This window comes from Danio rerio, chromosome 25, assembly GCF_049306965.1.
Source record: "Danio rerio strain Tuebingen ecotype United States chromosome 25, GRCz12tu, whole genome shotgun sequence".
Classification (NCBI taxonomy): Eukaryota; Metazoa; Chordata; class Actinopteri; order Cypriniformes; family Danionidae; genus Danio; species Danio rerio.
Window position 1 is genome coordinate 7,757,474 of NC_133200.1, and position 18,057 is coordinate 7,775,530.

At 30.2% G+C, this 18,057-nt stretch overlaps 1 protein-coding gene across 11 annotated transcripts in view; it reads left to right on the plus strand.

The window, feature by feature from the left end:
* Positions 1-18,057, plus strand: part of lingo1a (leucine rich repeat and Ig domain containing 1a) — a 275,532-nt gene that overhangs the window by 76,269 nt on the left and 181,206 nt on the right. The gene's annotated exons all lie outside the window — the stretch shown is intronic.

Below are 18,057 nucleotides of genomic sequence, written 5' to 3' on the forward strand. Positions count from 1 at the left end.
TAGGCTTCCTCCGGGTGCTCCAGTTTCCCCCAAAGTCCAAAGACATGCGGTACAGGTGAATTGAATAAACTAAGTTGCCTGTAGTGTATAAGTGTGCGTGTGAATTAGTGTGTACGGGTGTTTCCAAATACTGGGTTTGTAGCTGAAAAGGGGTCCGCTGTGTAAAACATATGCTGGAATAGTTGACAGTTCATTCCGCTGTGGCGACCACTGAAATACAGAATTATATTTTGTTTTATATATATATATTTATATATATATATATATATATATATATATATATATATATATATATATATATATATATATATATATATATATATATATATATWTWTATATATATATATATATATATATATATATATATATATATTTATATATATATATTTATATATATATATATATATATTTTTATATATATATATATATATATATATATATATATATATATATATATATATATAAAACAAAATATAATTGACATCTAAAATTAATTTATATATATATAATAGTTAGAATAATTAAGAGTAAAAATATAAACTCAAAATTGCTAAAAAAACATTTTTAGTTTTGAGAAAAACTCAATTTAAAAGAAAGAAAATTACGCTGAAAAAAGTGTTGCGTGCAGAACTGTTGCAAACAATTTATTTGTGTTGAATTTAAACAAACAAATTAAATTTAATAATGTTCAACTTAATTTGTTTGTTTAAATTCAACACTAATAAATTGATTTCAACCACTTAACATAAAAAATTGAGTAAATCCAAGGAATCATCTCTGTATAATTTTTTTCAGTGTAGAATTTTAAGATATCAAATTTATGATATCGATTCTGAAAAAAGTTCATTTTAAGATCGAAACTTCAAATTCAAAAACTATACAGTTTGAAGAAAATAAATCAAATTTTTAAAAAAACTAAATTTGCAATTTTGAGAAACTTTGAGTAAGACCTAACAGAATTTAGAAATTAACTTGGTGTCAAAAATGTCAAAATTATGAAACAAAAATGATGAGATAACAAAAAATTTGGTATTTAAAATGCTGAATTTACAATTTTAAATAAATATTCAAGACATTGTGTTTTTTTTCTGAGGATTATTATTTCTAAAGAAGCTGTTGACATGGAATTAAACCAAATTTTGGTAAAAACCTGAACAATACAAACATAAAAACAAAACAAAAGTCTGAAAATTTAATTTGTTATGTGTAACAACAATGGAATGACACAAGGAGAAAGGCCTGAACTACCAACGCAATCCCACGGGAATTCTAGTTTGTATGAATTTGTACAATCTAATTATACCCAATCGAATTTGTAAGAATTAGCCACTAAACTGACAAAACGTAAAACACTTAACTTTCCTCGTGAGATCAGGCTGAACTACTGAAATGTATTTACTTTATATAAAAGGCTTTTTTTTTTTTGGTGATGGCAGCTTGAAGACACCTCTCATATGGAGAATGAAGTCACATGCATTGTTCTAGTGTGACTTAATGGTTCTGCTGGTCTCGTCTATCAAATCTGAGCTTTGATTTGTATGTTATATTCAAGTCAGGTGATTGGCTGGGCCATTCTACAGCTTGATTTTCTTTCTCTGAATGCATTTGAGAGTTTTATTGCCTGTGTTTTGGATCTTTGTCCTGGATCATTGTCTTGCACTCAGGTTTCATCTTCATCCTCCTAATGATGTAGATGTTGGACTGAAGCAGCGAATATTCATTTACAATGATGAAGGGCTGCTGTCTGGGCTTTCCATGCATTTCTACACCTTCCTTTCTTCATGTGTTCTATTCTTTTTTCTGTGTCATTTCGTTTTATTACACATCCCTTCATTTGTAAATTAGTTAGATTAGTTTTTTCTTTGCTTATATGGATTTCTTTGGTTTGCTATGAACATCAGGTGAACATTTCAAGTCAACGGCACCTTTATAAATATGTTTTTTGAGAAAAATGTGTGACGTTATATGGTAAAGATATAAAGAATAATAATTTGGATTAGAGATAAAAACTAAAAACCAGCAATTCCCCTGAAAAAAAGTTTTAAGATATAAACACAACATAATTTACAACTTAAAACGTTTTGTTTGTGTGTGTTTGCCATTCGTTAATGTGACAGTAAGGTTTTAGGGCTTGAAAACCAACAAGAGCAAATTAACATCGCCAACTAATGAGCCAAGATGCAAAATACAGCATTTTTACCCATTATTGTTGTTCAGGTCGAATGTAAACATTGTCATCTGGGGTTCGTCCTTCGTACCTTGCTTAAATGATCTAAGATAATTTGGCAGATCCTGGATCTGTTAATCTTGATAACTGATCTCTGGCTAATTTGGTTCAAACAAGTTTGCAAATCAGATTAAAATGTCTGGATGAACTGATCTGAGTTCGCTGCGTGTGTTGTGAAGGACAGATCTATCCATCCTCGAAATCATGATCAGCAATGCAACGATTGGCTGACGGCACAGCAGCATAATGACATCATCTGATTAATATTTAATTATCCATGTGAGCAAAATTGCATAAAATTTTTAGCAAATAGTTTGTTAAATATGATATGCAATAACTCTACACCATGCTTGGCCCTTTCATGTGTCGAGAGCAATTTATTTAGTTTTTACAGTTAGATTTTCCTTATTATAGTAGTATTATTGTAGCCGTTTTTTTAATCGGTATAAAGAGTAACTGGATGTTTACAAAAGCATTTTGATTTTGGTAAAGGTGTCTGCAACTGTTATGATGCATCAAATCACCGTCATATTATCTGTCAAAACATGTTTATGACTGCATAAATGTATTATTGCTTTTTTTAAAAAGTCACATATTGTGCATGTCTATTATCATACACAAATTGTACTAAAGCGATATCAATAAGTTCACCAGGTGGCAGTGTTTGTACTTTTATTTCTGGGGTGCAATAGCATAAGTTTAAATAATATATATATATATATATATATATATATATATATATATATATATATATATATATATATATATATATATATATATATATATTTATTTTGTTAATAACTATAACTTTATATATGGTTATAAAATATTTACTATTTTCCCAAGTGTATATAACTACTATAAAAAAATTTCAGAATTCGATACATACTTTCTTTATTATCTTTGCTTGAACTGACCCGATCTAATCCTGTTTATATGAATTGAGCCTGCTCCCGACCAGGTTTGAGCTACCAGAACTGTTGCTATGACAACAACTCTCGGATCAGTTTTAAAGAGCGAAACGATCTTGCATCGTGTCAAATCATCAATAACCAAATCAAGCTAACTGAGTAATCCACATACGAAGAACAGCTACTTTTCTGAATGCAAAAGTCTGATAAATTAAGGACAAATTCTAATAAAAGTGGCAACATATGACTTTCTACAAAGTCTTTTCCGCCAGCTGACATCTTGTAAGAATTTCCTAAGTTTTTGATACCCAAACACACAAAAAAACAATACACTGAACAAGATGATGATGATGATTTATTAAAGTACAAGACATTCCCTGTCTTCTCCTCCTCTTGTCTAATCATGTCTGCCACTGTGAAGCGAATTCATTTATGAAATGTTAGTTGAGTGAATCTTGATACGTCCGGATTCCCAGAGTTCTGTAGTAGGGATTGATCAGTCTGGATGCGAGACAGCTTTCACTTCTCTGACACACACACATACACACACCGATACTCTGGCATCTCATTTTTCCGCTTTTCTTGTGAGCTCAGCAGAGTTTATGGTGCTGGAGTTTGATGACTTCAGGGAAACTTCACGTAGTTAGTGTTAATGGTGCCAAACCAATCATTATCCACTTCCTAGAGCATCTGCGCATCGATTGCTTTGGCTATATTTGTTTTCGTTTGCTGTGTGGATCAACCTACCATGAGTTTAAGCAGCACATAAATATTTCTGATGTATAATTTTAGAACAAAACCAGCTTTGTTGTGTTTTTAAAAGGCCATTTTCAATGTTATGTTTGAATAAATCTAGTATTTTAAATTGAATATACTTTTTATTTAAGGTTAGGTTAAGGTTGAGTCACTGTTGATTTTGAGTTTGTAAAATGTATTTAAATATTTATTTATATATATATATATATATATATATATATATATATATATATATATATATATATATATATATATATATATATATATATATATATAATTTAATTTTATTTTATTTTTATTTAAAAAAATATTTATAATTTTTATATAAAATTATAAGTGGCAAATTGTTATTTTAAAAGTATAATTTCAGCACAAAATGTTTTTAAAACATAATTTTTAATATTATATTTTAACAAATGTAGTATTTTAATTTTAAATAAATATTGTTTTTATTTTAGGGTTGGGTGACAGTTAATGTTTTAAATTTGTATAATTTACTTTAACATTTATTTAATTGATTTATTTATTTCATTGTAGTTGTTTAATTTTAAATTATTACAAAAAAATTTAATTATGTAAATCATCATCCTCGTCTCGTTTCGAGCATTCTTTCCACCATATATCGATATTTATTAATGTATTTAATATATTTACTAGATTTTATACATTTTTATTTTAATATTAAGTTATACATTTTTATATTAAGTTATAAGTGGCAAATTATAATTTCAAAAGTGTAATTTCAGCACAAAACTCTGCCTTATGTTTTTAAAAACAATTAAATTTTTTTTTATAAAATTAATGTTATTTTATAATAGTATATAAATGTAGTATTTTAAATTTAATTACATTTATTGATTTTAATTTTAGATTTAGTGTTATGATTAGTTGACTGTTAATGTTTTAAATTTGCATAACTTAATTTTAATATTCTTTTATTTTATTTAATGTAATGTAATTTTATTGCATTTTAGTTATATATTATACATATATATATATATATATATATATATATATATATATATATATATATATATATATATATATATATATAAACTATGGTATACCATATATATATATATATATATATATATATATATATATATATATATATATATATATATATATATATATTTATATATTTATATATATATATATATATATATATATATATATATATATATATATATATATAACAAATTTAATTAATTCATTTTATTTGTGTAAATTATTGCCATCATCTTTTTTTTAAGCATTATAACCACCATATGTCGAGTTCGTTTACTGTGTGGATCATCCTAACATGAGTTCGAGTCACAACTTATTATTTCAGAAATATAATTTCTGCACAAAACATGCCTTGTTATGTATTTAAAATCTCATTTTTAATGTTATATTTTAATAATTTTTTAACGTAATTAAAATTAAATAATATTAAATATTGTGTTTATTTAGGGTTAGGTGACTTGGTTTTTTACATTTATAACATTTACTTTAATATTTTTATATTTAATTATATTTTTTAAATATATTTTAATAATATTTTAAATAATATTTATATTTTAATAATTGTTGTATTTTAAATATAGTAAAATTTATTGCTTTTAGTTTAGGGTCAGGTGACTTTGTTGATTTCTTTTTAATTAGTATAATTTACTTTAATATTTATTTAAATTAAATTTGTATAATTTTTTTTCCATTGTAGTTATTTAAATTCAATTAATAAAATTCTATTAATTTATTTTAATTATGTAAATTATTGCCATGATCTTGTTTTGAGCGTTATAATAACCACATGTTGAGTTCATTTACTGTGTGGATCAACCTAATATGAGTTAAAGTGGCAAATTATTATTTAAAAAATATAATTTCAGCACTAAACCTGCCTTATTATGTTTAAATAATAAATATTAATAAATGTAGTATTTTAAATTTAATTACATTTATTGTTTATATTTTAGGGTTAGGTGACTGATTTTTAAAATTTGTATAATTTATTTTAATATTTATTTATTTTTTACATTTTATAAGTTTTTTTCATTGTAGTTATTTTAATTAAATTATTTAAATGTAATAAATTTATTTTTAATTATGTAAATCTTCATTTTGGTCTTGTTTTGAATGCTATTACCACCATATGTCGAGTTGCTTGTGCAGCTGAGCACGCTTTTCAAAATTTAAAATGCTGTATCATGTACTTGGATTATGGTAGTGGAGTGATATTTCCCACTAGTTCGGGAAATGTTGCGTGCAAATTGCATTCGGCAGTAATTTTGTGATTTGCATAATTCCTCTTGACTATTTCTGCCCGTTTCTTGGGTTGAAAGCCTTCGCTGTTGGAGCTGTGGCATGGTGGCAGGTCCATAGCCAGCGTACAGTACATCTCTCTCAGTAACGCATATTGATCCTTTCATATTGAGGATGAGATTAGCGATCGATTTTCAGTTTTAACACACAGAGTCTTGGTGCAAAAAAAACAGGCCAAAAGGAGTTTAAAGTCATCTTGTGCTATTTTACTCAGAAATTGGACTCATTTCAGTCGATATGCACTCAGAAATTGCTTGGAAGTAATTATAAAGAATAGACAAGTAATACACTGGAAAACTGTTTCCTCAATGTGATGTAAAAGTATATTAAAAGAAAATAAATGTAATTGCGACTACTCAGTTGTGAGGAAAACATCTTGATCCAAAATTGTGAAATATGAACTTTGATATGAGAGACATAAGCATGCAAGTTTGTGTTGTGCAGTTCTGACTTTAACTAGTGCAATTCCAGGTTTGCATCTTGCAATTGTGCAATTCTAAGTTTACATTGAATTCTGAGTTTACGTCTTTTAATTCTGGCTTGATATTGGAACTCTGAGTTTCGATCTCACTTATTAAGAGTTTATATTTCACAATTCTCAGTTTGCCTTGTGCTGTTGCAAGTTTATACCTTGCTTTTCAAAATTTATGTCACAATTTTGAGTTTATGTCTCACAATTCCAATTTTTAGGTGTGTGATTCTAGTTAATATATGCAATTGCCAAGTTTACAATTTTGCAATTCTGGGTTTACAATCTTGGAATTCCGAGTTTACGACCTTGCAAATCTGATTTTACAGTCTTGCAGTTCTGAGTTTACAATCTTATAATTCTAAGTTTACAATCTTGCAATTCTGAGTTTACAATATTATAGTTTCAATTTTGCAATTTTGCAATTCCGAGTTTACAATCTTCTAATTTCGAGTTTAGGATCTTGCAATTTTGGGTTTACAGTCTTGCAACTTCGAATTTATTATCTTGCAATTTTAAGTTTACAGTCTTGGAATTCTGAGTTTATGATCTTGCAATTCCAAATATACAATTTTGCAATTTTGAGTTTGATCTTGCAATTCAGGGTTTACAGTCTTGCTTTCCATGTTTGATATTGTAATTCCAAGTTTAAGATCTTGCAATTCTGAGTTTACAATCCTGCAGTTTCAAGTTTGATCTTGCAATTCTGAGTTTATAATCTTGCAATTCAGAGTTTACAATCTCACAGTTCCAAGTTTAAGATCTTTAAATTCCAAGTTTACGACCTTGCAATTCTGAGTTTATGATCTTGCAATTCCGAGTTCACAATCTTGCAGTTCCGAGTTTATGGTCTTATATTTCTGTTTACAATTTTGAAGTCCTAAATTTCATATTGCAATTCCGAATTTACGACCTTGCAATTCTGAGTTTATGATCTTACAATACCGAGTTTATGATCTTGCAATTCAGAGTTTGATCTTGCAATTCCGAGTTTATGATCTTGCAGTTCAGAGTTTGATCTTATATTTCTGTTTACAATTTTGAAAATCTGAGTTTATGATCCTGCAATTCCGAGTTTACAATCTTGCAATTCCGAGTTTATGATCTTGCAGTTCCGAGTTTATGATCTTATAATTCTGTTTACATTTTTAAAATTCTGAGTTCATGATCTTGCAATTCCGAGTTCACAATCTCACAGTTCCAAGTTTAAGATCTTTCAATTCCGAGTTTACGACCTTGCAATTCTGAGTTTATGATCTTGCAATTCCGAGTTCACAATCTTGCAGTTCCGAGTTTATGATCTTGCAATATGGAGATTGATCTTTTAATTTCAAATTTATGATCTTGCAGTTCCGAGTTTATGGTCTTATATTTCTGTTTACAATTTTGAAATTCTTAGTTTGAGCTTACAATTCTGAATTTACGACCTTGCAATTCTGAGTTTATGATCTTACAATTCCGAGTTTGGGATCTTGCAATTCCGAGTTTACTATCTTGTAATTTCGAGTTTTGGGTCTTGCAATACTGAGTTTGATCTTGCAATTACGAGTTTATGATCTTGCAGTTCCGAGTTTATGATCTTAAAATTCTGTTTACATTTTTAAAATTCTGAGTTTGTGATCCTGCAAGTCTAAGTTTATGATCTTGCAATTCCGAGTTCACAATCTCACAGTTCCAAGTTTAAGATCTTTCAATTCCGAGTTTACGACCTTGCAATTCTGAGTTTATGATCTTACAGTTCCGAGTTTATGGTCTTATATTTCTGTTTACAATTTTGAAATTCTGGGTTTGAGCTTACAATTCCGAGTTTACAACCTTGCAATTCCGAGTTTAGGATCTTGCAATTCCGAGTTTACTATCTTGCAATTTTGAGTTTATGGTCTTGCAATACGGAGTTTGATCTTGTAATTCTGAGTTTACAATCTTGCAATTTCGAGTTTATGATCTTGCAGTTCCGAGTTTATGATCATATATTTCTGTTTACAATTTAGAAATTCTGAGTTTGTGATCTTGCAATTCAAGTTTACATTCTTGCAATTCCTAGTTTACAATCTTGCAATTTCAAGTTTACAATCATACAATGCAGAGTTTGATCTTGCAATTCGAGTTTACAACCTTGCAATTCTGAGTTTATGATCTTGCAACTCCGAGTTTATGATTGATGGTCTTGCTCTGGTTTGCTCTAGTTGTAATACGGATGAGGTTTGGACCTGCTCATTCTCTAGGTCTTGCTCTTGATGAACTAAAGAAGCTCCAGGTGGACATCGACTCTCACAGAAATCTTGCCTTGCAGCCTCTGGCAGCCTCACAGAGGAAGACTAATCTTTCTTTTGGCAAAGAAAAGCCACTTCCCCGGGGGAACATGAAGTGGATCTTTTTTTTTTTTTTCTCCAGCATCTCGTTGTAGATGGTTAAAGCACATTCCCAGCCAACAATGTCTTACGTGTGACCTCCTGCCTTTAGCAGCCTTCCGTCTAAAATCTATCACAGGTCTGTAATGTGTGTTCAGGTACTGTGGTAGATCTGAAATGTGCCTGTGATGTGTGGAGTTTATAGCTCACAATTAAGAGTTGGAATTCGTATGCAATTTAATATGCATTCATATGTTCCAAGATTACGAGTTTACATCTTGCTTTTCCGAGTATATATATATATATATATATATATATATATATATATATATATATATATATATATATATATATATATATATATATATATATATATTTATTTATTTTATTTTATTTTATTTTTTTTTCTCACAAACCATATTTATTTCTTGCACTTGTGAGTTTGTCTTGCAGTTCTGAGTTTACATCTTGTAATTTGCAATTTGTTTACATTTTACATTTTGGTGTTTATGTCTCACACTTCTGAGTTTATACATTACAATTCTGAGTGTATTTCTTGAAATTTTACTGTATTTTTCTTGCAATTCTGGGTTTACATCTTACAGTATAGATCAAAATCAATGCCAAAAGTATTGAATTAAAAAGCTTTCTGAATAGCACAAACAGAGTAAAATTATACACTGAGTCAACAAGTGCTTGCATTTTAACGACTTGAATTGCCAGGGTTTGTATTTGTAGGTCCTGAAATTTACCATAGCTGTTTTTTTAAGCTGTGAATATTTCATCTTAAAGATCAAACATGTTTTCATTCTTACAAAAGAAATCATTAATATTCAATTTCCAGATTTCACTTACAAAATATTCAATACTGTTTAAAAATAGGAAGTATAATATTCAAATTATTCAATCTTTTGCTTTTCCTACAGTTCCCGGATGTAATGTCGAATTCTAACATTCGAATTTGAACCACTGAATTTATGGAAGCGAATTTTTGAACTGAAAGGATATGAACTGAAAATTGCCTTTTAAATATTATGTCGTATTTTTAAACAGTATTTGATATTTTGTAAGTGAAATCTGGAAAATGAATAAGAACTTATTTGTTACAATGTACTTTTTGTGTAAATACATGTGTTTACTGTGTACTTATGCCTGATAAAATACATGTATGTAATTTAATGTAACTTTTGTAATTACATTTGTAAATACACTGTTGACCATCCCTTACACCTTAACCCACCCTTAAACCTACCCACACCACCAAACCTGTCCATAACCCAACCTCTATCCCAACTCAAAAGCACCACAAGTGTTCTCAAATACATTTAAACACAGTAAGTACATTGTATTTTTTTTTTATGTAAGTACATAGTAGTTAAGGACACTTAATATAAAGTGGGACCCTTATTTTTTTATAAATATGAAAACATGTTTTAATAATTTTTAGTTGAAATATTCACAGCTTAAATAAACAGCCATGTTAAATTTCAGGACCTAAAAATACAAACCCTGCAGTTCAAGTCAGTAAAATACAAGTACTTGTTAATTTAGTGTATTATTTTTTTCAGTTTAGAATATTCAACAAGCTTTTTTAATTCAGTACTTTTGGCATTTATTTTGCTCCATATCACAGTTCTGCTGAGTTTACATCTCTTAATTCTATCCTTACATCTCTTAATTCCTATAGTTTATTTTTTGGGATTCTGAGTTGGCCTTGCAGTTTTTTCTTTTTGCGTCTGAGTTTATTCCACATTTGCATGTTATAATTCAGACTTTACCTTTAACAGTTGCACGTTTGTCAATTCCATATTGCTTCCAATTCTGAATTCTATTTAATTCCTTGATTGGTCTCGTAGTTTTATTTTCAGCGCTCACGTCTCTGCGCTCTGAGCCCGCTCCATCACAGGCCCGTAACAGGAGTGTTCAGGTACAGGATCTTGAAATGTGCCTGTGATGTGTGACGCATGTCAAGCTCCGCACCGTCACTTCAATCCGACGTGGAGATCAGGATGGATTATCACGTCCTGAAAGAGCAAAAGAGACAGACGGGGGCCGATGGAGAGAGAGAGAGAGAGAGAGCATGACCTTATATTCCCAGATCTGTCCGTGTCATGTTGGATGTTCTCTGCTCTCCTCAAGCGCAGATCTGATTGTTCTGGATGCTGTTGCTTTGGGTTGATAACCGTCAAAAGCCTCCTGACAGATAGAATCCATCGCTCGCGCATCTGTTCTTTTAACGCGTTTAATGAAAAAGGAAAAGTCAGTTCGGCCGGCTTTTATCAAAGACAAATTGCTCTCATCTGAGCGTTTTCCTGATCGGAATTCAGCAGGCCGACTCTGACATTTAATTTGCAGCTAAATTGGGGTGAGAACGATGTGTGTGTGTGTGTGTGTGTGTGTGTGTGTGCGTGCGAGCGGCCGATTCTCTGATCCGAACAGAGGACCGCTGTTATTCATGTCGGAGCGAGGACAATGACAGCAGTCACAATAAAAGCTTTTAAAGGAGACCGAGGACAGTGTGTGGAGATGGGGAGAAGGGCTTTATTGAGTTCAACAAGCCTGAGTCATTAAACGAGGCTCACCGAAAAAAGCGTTTCCTTAATCAGTGTTTTGATCTGGCTTTCTTGCTAAATGTCTGTTAGAGTCTTTAGACTAAATGTCAAATATTGCTTTAAATTTTTATTTTTATTTTATAATTTTTTAATTGCTTTATATTGTTTGTAGGAGTACTTTCTATCAATCTCTGTCTTTCAGTATTTATTTCTGTCTGTGTCTCTGTCTATCTACCTGTCTGTCTGCCTGTCTGTCTGTCTGTTTCTCCATCTGTCTGTCTGTCTACCTGTCTGTCTCTCTAAATGTATATCTGTATCTGACTATGTCTGTCTGTCTCTCTATATGCCTTCCTGTCTGCCTTTATATATTTCTATTTGTCTATCTGTCTATCTATCTGTCAATCTTTCTGTCTATCTGTCTATCTACCTGTCTGTCTCTCTAAATATACATCTGTATCTGACTATGTCTGTCTGTCTCTCTATATGCCATCCTGTCTGCTTTTATATATTTTATTTGTCTGTCTCTCTTTCTATCTACCCATCTGTCTGACTATCTGTCTGTCTGTCTGTCTGTCTGTCTACCTAAATGTATATCTGTATCTGACTATGTCTGTCTGTCTCTCTATATGCCTTCCTGTCTGCCTTTATATATTTCTATGTGTCTGTCTGTCTATCTACCTGTCAATCTTTCTGTCTATCTGTCTATCTACCTGTCTGTCTTTCTGTCTTTCAGTATTTATTTCTGTCTGTGTCTCTGTCTATCTACCTGTCTGTCTGCCTGTCTATCTGTATCTCCATCTGTCTGTCTGTCTGTCTGTCTGTCTGTCTGTCTATCTATCTACCTGTCTGTCTCTCTAAATGTATATCTGTATCTGACAATGTCTGTCTGTCTATCTATATGCCTTCCTGTCTGCTTTTATATATTTTATTTGTCTGTCTCTCTGTCTATCTACCCATCTGTCTCCCTATATGTCACTCTATCTGTCTAGCTGATTGTCTCTCTATATATGTGTATTTGTCTGTCTGTCTATCTACCTGTCTATCTTTCTATATGTCTATATATCTGTCTATCCATCTATCTGTCTATCTACATGTCTGTCTCTCTGTCTTTCAATATTTCTGTCTTTGTCTATCTACCTGTCTGACTATCTGTCTGTCTGTCTACCTGTCTGTCTCTATAAATGTTTATCTGTATCTGACTATGTCTGTCTGTCTCTCTATATGCCTTCCTGTCTGCCTTTATATATTTCTATTTGTCTGTCTGTCTATCTACCTGTCAATCTTTCTGTCTGTTTGTATGTCTATCCATCTACCTGTCTATCTGTCTATCTACCTGTCTGTCTCTCTGTCTTTCAGTATTTATTTCTGTCTGTGTCTCTGTCTATCTACCTGTCTGTCTGCCTGTCTGTCTGTCTGTATCTCCATCTGTCTGTCTGTCTGTCTGTCTATCTACCTGTCTGTCTCTCTAAATGTATATCTGTATCTGACTATGTCTGTCTGTCTCTCTATATGCCTTCCTGTCTGCTTTTATATATTTCTATTTGTCTATCTGTCTATCTATCTGTCAATCTTTCTGTCTATCTGTCTGTCTATCCATCTACCTGTCTATCTGTCTATCTACCTGTCTGTCTCTCTAAATATACATCTGTATCTGACTATGTCTGTCTGTCTCTCTATATGCCTTCCTGTCTGCTTTTATATATTTTTTAGTCTGTCTCTCTGTCTATCTACCCATCTGTATCCCTATATGTCTATCTACCTGTCTAGCTGATTGTCTCTCTACATTTGTGTATTTGTCTGTCTGTCTATCTACCTGTCTATCTTTCTATATGTCTATCTATCTGTCTATCCATCTACCTGTCTATCTACCTGTCTGTCTCTCTCTCTTTCAATATTTCTGTCTTTGTCTGTCTATCTATCTGTCTGACTATCTGTCTGTCTATCTACCTGTCTGTCTCTCTAAATGTATATCTGTCTATCTGACTTTGTCTGTCTGTCTCTCTATATGCCTTCCTGTCTGCCTTTATATATTTTATTTGTCTTTCTCTATGTCTATCTACCAATCTGTCTCTCTATATGTCTATCTGTCTGTTTAGCTAATTCTCTCTCTTTATATGTCTATTTGTCTGTCTGTCTATCTAGCTGTCTGTTTACCTGTCTTTATATATGTCTATCTGTCTGTTTGTTTGTCTACCTTTCTCTCTCTATATGTATATCTGTCTCTCTGTCTCTGCATATGTCATATGTCTGTCTCTCTTCATATGTCTGTCTGTCTATCTGTCTATTTATCTAGCTATATATATATATCTGTCTGTCTGTTTATTTGTCTATTTTTTAATCGTTGAACACCCACATGGATCTTAAACCTTTAGGTTTATGTTTTAAATGGGAATAAAATCTATTATTTTTATTAAATAACGTTAAATATGGATGTATTTTATAAGATTTATTGTGTACATCCATTTAACAGTGGATTAATATATCTTAAATGTATTTTAATTCCATATTTTAATATTTTTATATCGAATAATTCAGTTTACTTTATATATATATATATATATATATATATATATATATATATATATATATATATATATATATATATATATATATATATATATATATATTCTATTAAATTGAATATACAGTTGCAAAATGATTAGCCCTCTTTTGGAATGCTTAGTTCTTTTTCAAATATTCACATTTTCACAGTTTTCTTATATTTTTATCTTCCAGAGAAAGGCGTCTTTATTTTATCATTACTATTATTTATTTTATTTTATTTTACCCTTTTAAGATTAATATTATTGACTCTTTTAAGATTTTTTTCCTTTGGTTACAGAACAAGCTACTGTTGTCCAATGACTAGCCTAATTAACCAAACTTGCCTAGTTAACTTAATAAACCTAGTTAATTGCACTTTAAGCTGAATACTACAAATATCCATTATTGCAAATGCAAAAAATGTTTTATAGAAATTTGCTACTTAAACCATTTAACACATTAAAAATGTGTTGAAAAAAAATATTCTCCTTTAAACAGCACTTAGAAAATATTTTTCAAGAAATTACAATTTCACAGGAGGACTAATAATTTTGCCTTGAACTGTATGGATTCAATAATATTACGCATGAATATATGTTAACATATTTAAGAAATCTCTAAAAGCAAGTTCCTTATAGTTTTGCTCGTGGATTTCATGGTTGAAATTAGCAGAAAAAACAAGACCAAAAAATAATCACGTAATACTCATTATGAAAATTATTTTGCCATCATGACGCAAACGTGCGCATGCACTGTCTAAATAATTGAAAAAAAGTTATTTGATTATTCGTAATTACCTTGCATTTTCACAATTACTTTTCACAAGCAGTGCACCGTATTAGGACTAATGCACTCATGAAATCATCAAAACAAGACCATCTGCAAACACAATCTTGTCATCTCTGTCTTTCAATTTAAGAACTATATTATTTTTAATTACCTCAGTGATTAAAAAAAAAATTCCCCCGCTCCATCTTTCTCTGTCTGAATTAAAAGGGGATTTGGGTCTAATGTAAGAGAGGAACAGAAAGACAAATTCGACATAATCAGTCATTTAGTGACTAAAAGAAACAAATGAGTAAACAAATAAATGAATGACTGATTAGCAAAGCAAAGGAGACCAAAATCGACCCTATTTACCCTCTTACTATGGGCTTTGTCTTTGGAAACTTTGATTAAAATTTAGCAAATTGCTTCGCCACTGAATTGGCTTGTTTAGTCAAGTTCAGCCTCGTTTTTTTTTTTTTTTAATATCTTTTTTACATTGGACCACAAAACTATTCAATGTTTTGAATTTGATACAGTATTTATTCATCATCTCAAAGTTGAATAAATTAGTTTTCCAAGCAGACACAACTGCTTGAAAATCAGCAATCGCAAGGTTAAAAAAAATTAAATATTGACAAAATCACCTCTAAAATTGTTCAAATTAAGTTTTTAACAGTGCATATTATTAAAAAATAATGTTTGTTTATCTAACCTGACCATTCTAATGAATTTTGGCATAAAATAACGTCAATTTTGAGTCATAGTGTATTGTTGGATATTTGCTCAAATATATCTGTGCAGCTTTAGGTTTTGTGGTACAGGGTCCCATATAGTAGGAGCTCAGTTTTTGAGTGAAAAGGTAATATTTGCACATCATTTTGCCAGTGTTCATGTAAATTACTGCTGTCAGGCAATTAATTATAAAAGTAATTACAAAATTACAAAAATAAAAGTATAAAAGATTTCTTTATATATTATATGATATAATATATAATGCATGAGTTAATGTATGAGTTAATATATATATATATATATATATATATATATATATATATATATATATATATAAAATTTAATGTACACGTTTAGTATTTACATAAATGTAAGTATACTATATATATACTATATTTATATATATATAAGTGTGTGTGTGTGTGTGTGTGTGTGTGTGTGTGTGTGTGTGTGTGTGTGTGTGTGTGTGTGTGTGTGTGTGTGTGTATGTGTGTGTGTGTGTGTGTTAATTGTGCTGGTTAATTGCAATTAATCGAATCAAAAATTAAAGTTTTAATTATATAATATATGATATAAAATATAATATATGAGTTAATCCCAATTAATCAAATAAAAATTAAAGTTTGTCTTGATATAAAAAATGTGTAATAAAATATGATATATATACACTTTATTTTTTTATGTAATATATACAAATATACATAAAAACAAAACTATTCTAAACTATTTTTTCATTGATATTACACATACCTGTATATTTCATATAAAAATATAAGTGAACATTTTCTCGAACAAATGCATGCATGTGTGTATGTGTATGTGTATATACAAAATAAATAAACACAATGCACACACATATGTTATGTCAAAACTAACTTCTATTTTGCAATTAATCTTTGCCCAGCACTAAATAACTAAATCAATATATATAATGTACACAGTGCGCACACATATATTGTGTAAATAAGACTTTTATTTTAAATGTGAATATTCACATTTAATTGTTTGACGGTAATTTAAATATTTAAAAATTTGCTGTTGATTTACTGGCTGTAACCCAAAACCCAAAACAAGATGTAGACTTATTAAAACATTACTGATTTTTTTTTTTTTTTCAAGCAGAAATTCCCCAAAAAGCTATGGAGTCAATCTAGGGCCATATATACTTGCAAAATAAAAGAAAATTTTGCAAACAAAAAATAAAAAATTGAGCAAAAATTAAAAAAATAAATAAATGCAAATCTCCAAAAATCACAGAGCAAAAATAAATTTTTGAGAAATAAAAATAAATTTTGCTAACAAAAATAAAAAACTGCAAAGGGAAAATTAAGTTTTGAAAAATAAAAATAAAATTTGCTAACAAAAAGGGGTCAAGGGAGCTTGGGCATTTTAGGCAGGCGCGGACCTGCCTCCATTTAAGCGACGTCATCACCTGGACACACTATTAGCGAGGTGGTCTTACAGCCTGCTGTAAACACCCAAGTTCCTTTGTAACAACTGGTTTGTAAAGACAATGCTTTAAAAAATGTTTTGCAAATAAATATAGTTTTTTAATTGCTAATATTTTAGCTTTTCTGCACTGCATGATTTTTATTTGCAGTTTTTTTTTTTTACTAACTAAATTTTCGCTTTACGATTTTTGGAGATTTGCATAGATTTTTACATTTTTTTATTTTAAGTTTTTTTTTTTTTGCTCAATCCTTTATTTTTTTGTTTTATTTTTATTTTATTGTGCAAGTATATATATGACCCTAGATTGACTCCATAAAAAGCCTAAAAGTCAAAGGCTTTGGAGTCACAAAAAAAAAAAAGGCTCAGGCCAATCCGTTAAATTCATAACACCTCAAAGTATCTCTAGGAGCCATGCAAGTTCATTTTGTTTTTCCTATATATTTTTGTCCTATATACTGTATAATAGCCCTCGACTGGCATTTTATGAATCACAAAAGAATACCAAATACAGCAGAAAAGAACAAAAACAACAACTTTAATTTTTAACTTTCAAAAATCCTCTAGTGCATGTGAACTGGAAGTTGCTGAGACTTTTCAGAATGTAGATGTTCTTACAACTAAACTGGAATATTGAGTAGGAGGCGGGGCTTTCTCTTTGCGCATCATACACTCATAGCAAAGTAACGGTGAGAGAGGCGTGGTTACGAATATTGAATGTTGTCAAACTTGCATCATCAAAAAAAGACGCCACACCAAACACGAAAACAAATTATCAGAATTAAATTGATGACTGCCAGAAAATTACCAGATTTCCTGGTGGAACGCTGGCTTAGTGGTTAGCACTGTTGCCTCAAAGCAAGAAGGTTGCTGGTTTGAATCTCGGCTGGGTCAGTTGGCATTTCTATGTGGAGTTTGCATGTTCTCAGTTCAAAGACATGCGCTATAGGTGAATTGAATAAACTAAATTGTCTGTAGTGTATGAGAGTGT